We start from the raw sequence: 8,197 nt of genomic DNA, 5'->3' as shown, positions 1-8,197 counted from the left end.
TGTTGGGGGAGGGCAGCTTCAGGCCCGCAGAGCCGGGATCCCCGGAGGGGGGCTCAGTAGCCTTCGTCTCCAGCCTTTAACCCGCCCCCCTTCTACTTCCCCACACCCCAGTTGCCCTCCACGGGCCCTGGATTTCCCAATACGACCTGTCCCGATGTCCCCCCAACCCAGCTCCTGCTGCTTTCACCCCCCCATGGTTCATAGGGGGCGCTGCGCTGCTGGGAGCGGAGCAGGGGCCCTAATGGCCCAGGGCGGTGCAAGGGGGCACTGTGGGGCAGGGAGCAGGGTGGAGAGCTACCTGGACACTATCCCGGAGGTCAATAGCACCAGCACCATCCTCTTCACCCTCTGGGTCCTCTGCTGCGAGCCGGGGGACTTGGTGAGGATATGGGAGCTAGGGGGTGCTGTGGGGCAGGAGCAGCAGGGGGCGCTCTCCCCTGGCAGGCAGAACTGGCCCCAGGGTGGCGCTAGGGGCGCTGTGGGGCAGGGAGCGGGGTGGGGGCTCAGCAGGGGGCGCTCTCCCCAGCAGGTGGGGGGGCGCTGGGGGGCAGGGACACACCAGGGGGCGCTCTCCCCTGGCAGGCGGGGCTGGCCCTAGGGGGTGCTGTGGGGCAGGGGGCTCAGCAGGGGGTGCTCTCCCCTGGCAGCAGGGCTGGCCGCAGGGCGGCGCTAGGGGGTGCTGTGGGGCGGGGGGCTCAGCAGAGGGCGCTCTCCCCTGGCAGGCAGGGCTGGCCCCAGAGCACCAGGGAGTGCTGTAGGGCAGGGACACAGCAGGGGGTGCTCTCCCACACCTTTCATGCCCCCAGCCCTGAAATGCAGCCATTGCTGGGGCACAGCAGTGCCCTCGGCTGCCTGGCTCCCCACGAGTCGAACATGGGCCCCCAGCTGCCTGCTGGCTTGGGGGGCAGGCCTGGGGGCGGAGCCTCTTCTCACCCCCTGATTGCCCCATCTCCTCCCCCCAACATCAGCCTCAGCTCGGGGTGGGGGGAATCCCTCGGCCTGGTCTGTGTGTAGGGCCGCAGGGAGCCAGGCACCTCCTGCCCCCCATCCCAGCATCGCACCTGGGGGGAGGAGGGGTAGAATAGGACTGACAGGGCCCTTTATTGGCCCCCTTGGTCCCTTGTTGCCCCCTCCCTTTTTTATCTGCCCTCTACTGGCCCCCATCTCCCTGCTCCCCCCCCCCCCTCGTTTCCCCATGCCCCTTTCCAATCTTTGTCTGCCCCTGGCATCCCTTATCTGCCCCCTCTTCTATCGGCCCCCTTTATCTGCCCCTCTTCTATCCCCTGCCTTGCTGCCCCTCCCCCTTCATCTGCCCCTCTTCTAACAGCCCCCTTGCTGCCCCTCCCCTTTATCTGCCCCGCCCCCTTCATCTGCCCCCTCTTCTATCCCCTGCCTTGCTGCCCCTCCCCCTTTATCTGCCCCCTTCATCTGCCCCCTTGCTGACCCCCCCCTTCATCTGCCCCGATGCCCCATTATTTGCCCTCCCCTGCCCCGAGTGGCCCCGCCCCCGCGCGCTATCCCGCCCCCGCGCTGATTGCAGAGGGCTCGGGCCCAGCAGCTCCCCCTCCTACCCCCCCCCTCACCCGCCCAGGTGCCCGGATGCGCCAGCCCGGCCGCCATCTTCCCCGCTCGGCACAGGGACCCGCGCCACTCGCCGAGCGCCCGCCCCGCCGCAGACCCCGGCCCGCGCCGCCGCCGCTCCCGACATGTGAGTAGCCCCCGATGCAATAAGGAAAGCAGCGTGCAATGGTCCCCGGGCTGCATCGCTTCTGGTGCATGCCAGAGCCGGGCTCGCCGCCCCCGCAGGGGCTGGGGGCTCCGCCGACCCCGGGGCTCAGCAAAACGGGGGGGCAGGGGGCTGCTCAATGCAAGGCGGTAAAGGGCGTGCAATGCCCCGCGGGCTACATAAACCTGGGGGCATGCGAGATCCGGGCCCTTTCCCCTCGCCCCCGCAGGGAAAGGGGGCTCATCCACCCTCCCAATGGATGGTCTCAGTAAGGCAGGGGCATGATGGGTGCAAGGAGATAAATAGCGTGCAATGTTCCCCAGGCTGGAGAAAGCGGGGTGCACGCCAGATCCGGGGTCCCCCTGTCCAGGGCAGGGGCCTCATGCACCCTCCCAGTGGATGGGCTCGGTAAAGCCAAGCTGGGGTGTTCTCAATGCAAGGAGCTAAATAGCGTGCAATGTTCCCCAGGCTGCAGAAAGCGGGGTGCACGCGAGATCCGGGGTCCCTCTGTCAAGGGAAGGGGGCTTATTCACCCCCCCCCCAGTGGATGGGCTCGGTAAAGCCAAGCTGGGGTGTTCTCAATGCAAGGAGCTAAATAGCGTGCAATGCTCTCCAGGCTGCATAAAGCGGGGTGCACGCGAGATCCGGGGTACCCCCCCAGTCCCCACAGGGGAAGGGCTATTATCCACCCTCCCGTGGATGGTCTCCGTAAAGCCAGGGCTGGGGTGTGCACCCGAGATCCGGGCTCCCCCGCTGGGAAGATGGCTTACCCACCCTCCCGTGGCCGGCCTCTGCAAAGCAGGGATAGGGGCATCCTCAGGGCAAAGAGAAAAATAGGCTCTGGCGTGGGATGATGCATCGCCCCGGGTGCACGGGTGATCTCCTTGCCCGTTCCCGCATTTGGGGGGCTTATTCCCAAAAGCCAGGGCCCTTGGGGCTGGGTGCAGCCAGGCAAGGGCAGGGACGGGACTAGGGGATCGATAGCAAGGAGATCGATCGCTTGCAATGCACCTCTGCTTGCATTACCCCCCCGCCCCCCCATGCATCAGCTAGCCGCATTCTTCCTGCCCCACCCGCGGGGGGGTCCCATCACACCCTATGGCACCCGCGCCAGCAAAGCCCGGTTGCAAAGAAAGGACCCAGGGGTGCCCCTGGCTGCGTTTGCTGCCATGCACAAAAGAGAGTGGGTGCCAGGGGGCTGGGTTAGGGGACCCCCTGCAAAGGGGCAGAGGGAGGGCTGGAGAGAGAAGAATGGGGGGTAGGGGCCCAGGGCTATGGGGGGAGCCTGTGATGGGGGGCAGGGGCTTGTCGGGTGGGGCGGGAGTCTTGCGGGGGGGACAGAGGGGGATGGGCGGGAGCCTGGGATGGGGGGCAGCAGGAGAGGGCAGGAACCAGCCATGGGGAAGTGGGTTTAAAACTAGCATCACTCCCGCTTCCCACCCCCACCCCAGCAGACCCAGGCAGCTGAAATCCCCCTCCCCCCCGCTCATGTCATGCAGGGGGGGCCCCCCACCCATCGGGGGATGCTGGGTTTAAAAAGAGCCTCAGCCCAGCTGAATTTCTGGGTGGGTCCCCAATCCCCCCCCCATAGACAGGGGGCATCCGAGGCCCCCCAATACAAGGATCGGGGGGGCTGCGTCCCCCGTTTCTCCTGCTGGGTATTTTTAGCTCCGGCGGCAGGATGACGCTGAACATGGCCGCTCGTTGGCAGCCCGGCTCTCTCTCCCCCCCCCCCCCCCCCGCCACACACACACACACACACACACACACATGTTTTGCTTTCCCGGTGGGGAGGCAGTCCCCCCCCACAGTTCTGCAGAGCCCCCCAGCCTCCGATGTGAAGGCCGCGTGGCCAGTTGTAGCCCAGCCCCCCACCGTCTGGGATTTTCGGGGAGGTGGGGGGGTCGTTTTTTATTTTTAGAGGAGACGGGAAGGTCACAAAGAAACAGACGGAGAATGGAGTGAGCCGGGTTGGGGCGTAGGATGTGGGGCTGGGAGATGGATGGAGGACAGGGCAGCAGTGGGGTGGGGGGGGATAGGATGTGGGGCTGGGGGGCTGGTTGGGGAATGGATGGAGGACAGGGCAGCAGTGGGCCGTGGGGGTTGGGATGTGGGGCTGGATGGAGGACAGGGCAGCAGTGGGGTGTGTAGGATGTGGGGCTGGCAGGGGCCGGAGGATTAAGAGGGGGATGGATGGAAGAAGGGGCAGCAGTGGGGTGTGGGGGTTGGGATGTGAGACTGGCAGGGCCGTGGGCAGGTTGGAGGGGCATAGGACATTGGGGCAGGGCAAGGCGGTGGTCCCACCCCTCCCCACCTCAGACCCCACTCCAATCCCAGAGACGGGGGAGAGAACCCAGGAGTCCTGGCTCGGGGGTCCCTCCCTGGCCTGCAGTGGACGAGCTGCAGGGCTGCTGTGGGTCTTTGGCCGTGTGTTTGGGGGGGGGCTGTGCCTGTTTGGGGCCCCCCCCAAGAGCTGTGTGTGTGTTGGGGGGGGGACTGGCCGATCTCACTGCCCCCCAACCCCCTTCTCTAGCAGGGGCGGCCGCCTATCCCTCTCCTGATGACCCCAGCCCCCTACAGCTGGGGATTGTCTGCCCATAGACGCTCCAGGGCCCTGGGGGGTGTCTGCACACGCCCCCAAGGACGCTGTAGGATGGTGTTTCTGAGCTGGGGCATTGCAAGGCAACAAAAACGTTAGTACAGTATAAAACAGAGCGAATTTCCCTTCCCTATGTGCTGCGGAGTGGGGGCGCTGGGAGCCAGGACTCCTGGGTTCTCTCCCTGGCTCTGGGAGGGGAGTGGGGGCTGGTGGGTTAGAGCAGGGGAGGCTGGGACCCAGGACTCCTGGGTTCTCTCCCCGGCTCTGGGAGGGGAGTGGGGGCTGGTGGGTTAGAGCAGGGGGGCTGGGAGCCAGGACTCCTGGGTTCTCTCCCCGGCTCTGGGAGGGGAGTGGGGGCTGGTGGGTAGAGCAGGGGGGGCTGGGAGCCAGGACTCCTGGGTTCTCTCCCCGGGGAGGCTGGTGGGTCAGAGCAGGGGGCGCTGGGAGCCAGGACTCCTGTGTTCTCTCCCCGGCTCTGGGAGGGGAGGGGTGGCTGATGGGTTAGAGCAGGGGGGGCTGGGAGCCAGGACTCCTGGGTTCTCTCCCCGGCTCTGGGAGGGGAGAGGGGGCTGGTGGTTAGAGCAGGGGGGGCTGGGACCCAGGACTCCTGGCTCACCCAGGCCAGAGAATCTCCCCCTGGAGGGAGGCCGGTAACTTGGGTTTGGCTAACGCGCCTTCCAGACAGGCCTCCCGGCTGGATCCGAACACTGGACCAGCCCCCCTCTGCCCCGGGCGGCTTGTTCCAAGGGTCCCTCCCCTTCCCGGTTAAACACCGGGGCCCGTTCGTGTCCGGCGCCCCCGGGATTTCCTCCGCAGGCCAGTCCTCCCAGAGACACTCCCCAGATGCCGTCACGGTCCCTCTCGGCTCGGCTCGGTTCTGGGGCTCTTCTCTGCCCCGCTCTAGGGGTCCTTTGGGAAAACTGCCCCCGCCTGCCCGCGTTGGAAGCAGGGGCTGGTCGCGGGCTCACCCATGCCGCAGCCGGGGCAAATCCCCTCCCGGCCCCCCGGGGGGGTGTCTCTGGGGCTGGTCTGATGGGCTCTTCCCGCCTGAAAGTTGAATCCTGGATCCCAGTCCCCCCGCTCTGACCATTCACCCCCACTCCCCTCCCAGAGCCGGGGAGAGAACCCAGAAGTCCTGGCTCCCAGCCTCCCTGCTCTAACCACTGGACCCCGCTACCCTCCCAGAGCCCTCCCCAGTGCAGCCCCCGTTTGCATCTCTCCCTGGCACTGGGTTTGGGTCGTTACCCAGCTGATCGCAGCCTACGTCTGCCCGGCGGGGATAAATTCTAGGGGTTCATTCCCCGGTGCTGCCCCCACAGGTCCCCCCCTGCCCAAAAAAACAGGATAGAGGGGCACCTGTGGCACTGGGGAGGCTGCGGGGAGAGGCTGGCTATGGGGCAGGATTATGGGGTACTGGTAGTCCAGGAGTGGAGGGCGTCTATGGGAAGGATTGAAGGGCACTGGCATTGCTGGGGGCAACTATGGGGCGGGATTGAGGGCACCAGGGCGCTATGGGGTGGCAGTGAGGGGCTATGGGGCGGGATTGGGGGGCAGTGGCGGTGTGGGGGGGTTATGGGGTGAGATTGAGGGGCAACGGGGTGCTATGGGGCGGGAGTGAGGGTCTAGAGGGTAGGATCGAGGGGCGCTGGCAGCACAGAGGGGGGCTATAGGGTGGGAGTGAGGGGCTATGGGATAGGATCGAGGGGCGCTGGCAATGCAGAGGGGGGATATGGGCGGGAGTGAGGGGCTATGGGATGAAAGCTAGGGGCAGTGCCCACTGAGGCTGGCTCTGTTCGGGGCTATTTCTTCTTTGCGGGGTCGCCGTGACCGTTGCCCTCTGCCCCCCAGGTCGGCCCCCGCTGCCGCGCCCCCCGCCGCTGGAGGAGAAGGGGGTGGCCCCCCACCACCACCCCCCAACCTCACCAGCAACCGGAGGCTGCAGCAGACCCAAGCCCAGGTGGACGAGGTGAGTTCAGGGGGTGGCATGCGGCTTCCGGACACCTGGGTCCCTTCTCTGGCCGGGTCTCCCTGTGTCTGACGCTTCCCCCTGCCCCCCCCCTCCCCCCGCAGGTGGTTGACATCATGCGGGTGAACGTGGACAAGGTGCTGGAGCGGGACCAGAAGCTGTCGGAGCTGGACGACCGAGCCGACGCCCTGCAGGCCGGCGCCTCCCAGTTCGAGACCAGCGCCGCCAAGCTAAAGCGCAAGTACTGGTGGAAGAACCTCAAGGTGCGGCCCCCCGGCTCCCCCCCCCCCCCCCCCCCCGCGGCCCCCCATCTCTCCACGCGACACCCCGGCTCCCCACGGCCCTCTTCAGCCTCCACGGCCCCCTGTGGCCCCCCCATCTCCCCATGGCCCTCTGCAGTCCCCACAGCCCCCTGTGCCCCCCCCGTCTCCCCCCCCACAGCTCCCTGTCTCCCCACGGCCTCCTGCAACCCACTGACTCCCCCTGCGGCCCTCCCATCTACCCCCGCAGCTCCTGTCTCCTCGAAGCCCCCCCGGTCTCCCCACAGCCCCCTGTGGCCCCCCCGTCTCCCCCCCACAGCTCCCTGTCTCTCCACGACCACCTGTAGCCCACTGACATCTCCCCACGGCCCTCTGCAGCCCACTGACTCCCCCTGCAGCCCCCATGGCACCCCTGTGGCCCCCTCGTCTCCCCACGACCCCGTGGCCCCCCATCTCCCCCCACGTCTCCCCATGGCCCTCTGCAGTCCCCACAGCCCCCTCGTCTCCCCCCCACGGCCCCCTGTCTCCCCACTGACATCTCCCCACAGCCTCCTGCAACCCACTGACTCCCCCCATGGCCCCCTGCGGCCCCCCCGTCTCCCCACAGTCCCCTGTGGACCCCTGTATCCCCTCCCCCCCACAGCTCCCTGTCTCCCCATGGCCTCCTACAACCCTCCCTATAACATCTTCCTCATCCCTGCCACTCTCTGCCCCATAGCTGCCCTTCCTGGCTCCCTCTGACCCCCTGCCCTCCCCCAGTGCTCCCCTCCTGGCCCCAAGCCTCTGCCCCCCACCACCCTCCCGCGACCCTGACGCTCATGGTCTCTCTCCCCACAGATGATGATTATCCTGGGGGTGATATGCGCCATCATCTTGATCATTATCATTGGTGAGTGGGGGCTTGGGGAAGGGGGGCTGGTGGGGAGGGGGGTGGCTATGTGACCCCCACCCCCTTCCCTAGGGACGCTCCCACCTTCTCTTGGGATGTGGGAAAGACAGCCTGGCACCTGTCATGGGGGTGTGGCAATGAAGAGGCTGGTCTGTCCTTGGCCCCGCCCACATACAGACCCACAGCCACCCCTAAAGAGGGCAGCAAAGGGTTATTGGAAGGGGTGTGGCTTTCCTTGGACCCGCCCACACAGAGACCCCACCCACCATTCTCCCCTTAGTGCAGAAATAAAGGGGGTGGAGCTTTTTTCCACCCCACAGGCCCCGCCCACCACAGCACCTACACAGTCCAGCCAATAGTGCAGAAACAAGGTATTCGAGGGGGTGGGGCTTTCCTTGGCCCTGCCCACAGACACCCCTAGTACAGCTGTGAAACAGGCAAAGGGTTATTGGGAAAGGGTGTGGCTTGTGAGGCCCCACCCACAACCGCACCTGGACCCTGTGGGGTGAAACAGGAAAAGGGTTATTGGGAAGGGGTGTGGCTTTCTGTGGCCCCGCCCACATGGTGGCAAATAGCCTTACCATAAAGGAGCCAGGTTAGACCTGGATGGCTTGAAATTTCCTTCCCTCGCTCCCTGGACTTCCCCTTCTCCAGCTGTTGGAGTCTGCTGGGTCCCGTCATCCCCCCCCATTCTTCCCCCGAGCCCCTTCTCTATTCTTGGGATGAAGGTGATGGCACCCATCAGAATGAAGCAACA

This window comes from Emys orbicularis, chromosome 15 (assembly GCF_028017835.1).
Source record: "Emys orbicularis isolate rEmyOrb1 chromosome 15, rEmyOrb1.hap1, whole genome shotgun sequence".
Classification (NCBI taxonomy): Eukaryota; Metazoa; Chordata; order Testudines; family Emydidae; genus Emys; species Emys orbicularis.
The sequence above is the reverse complement of the archived record's forward strand: the minus strand, read 5'-3'. Positions refer to the sequence as shown.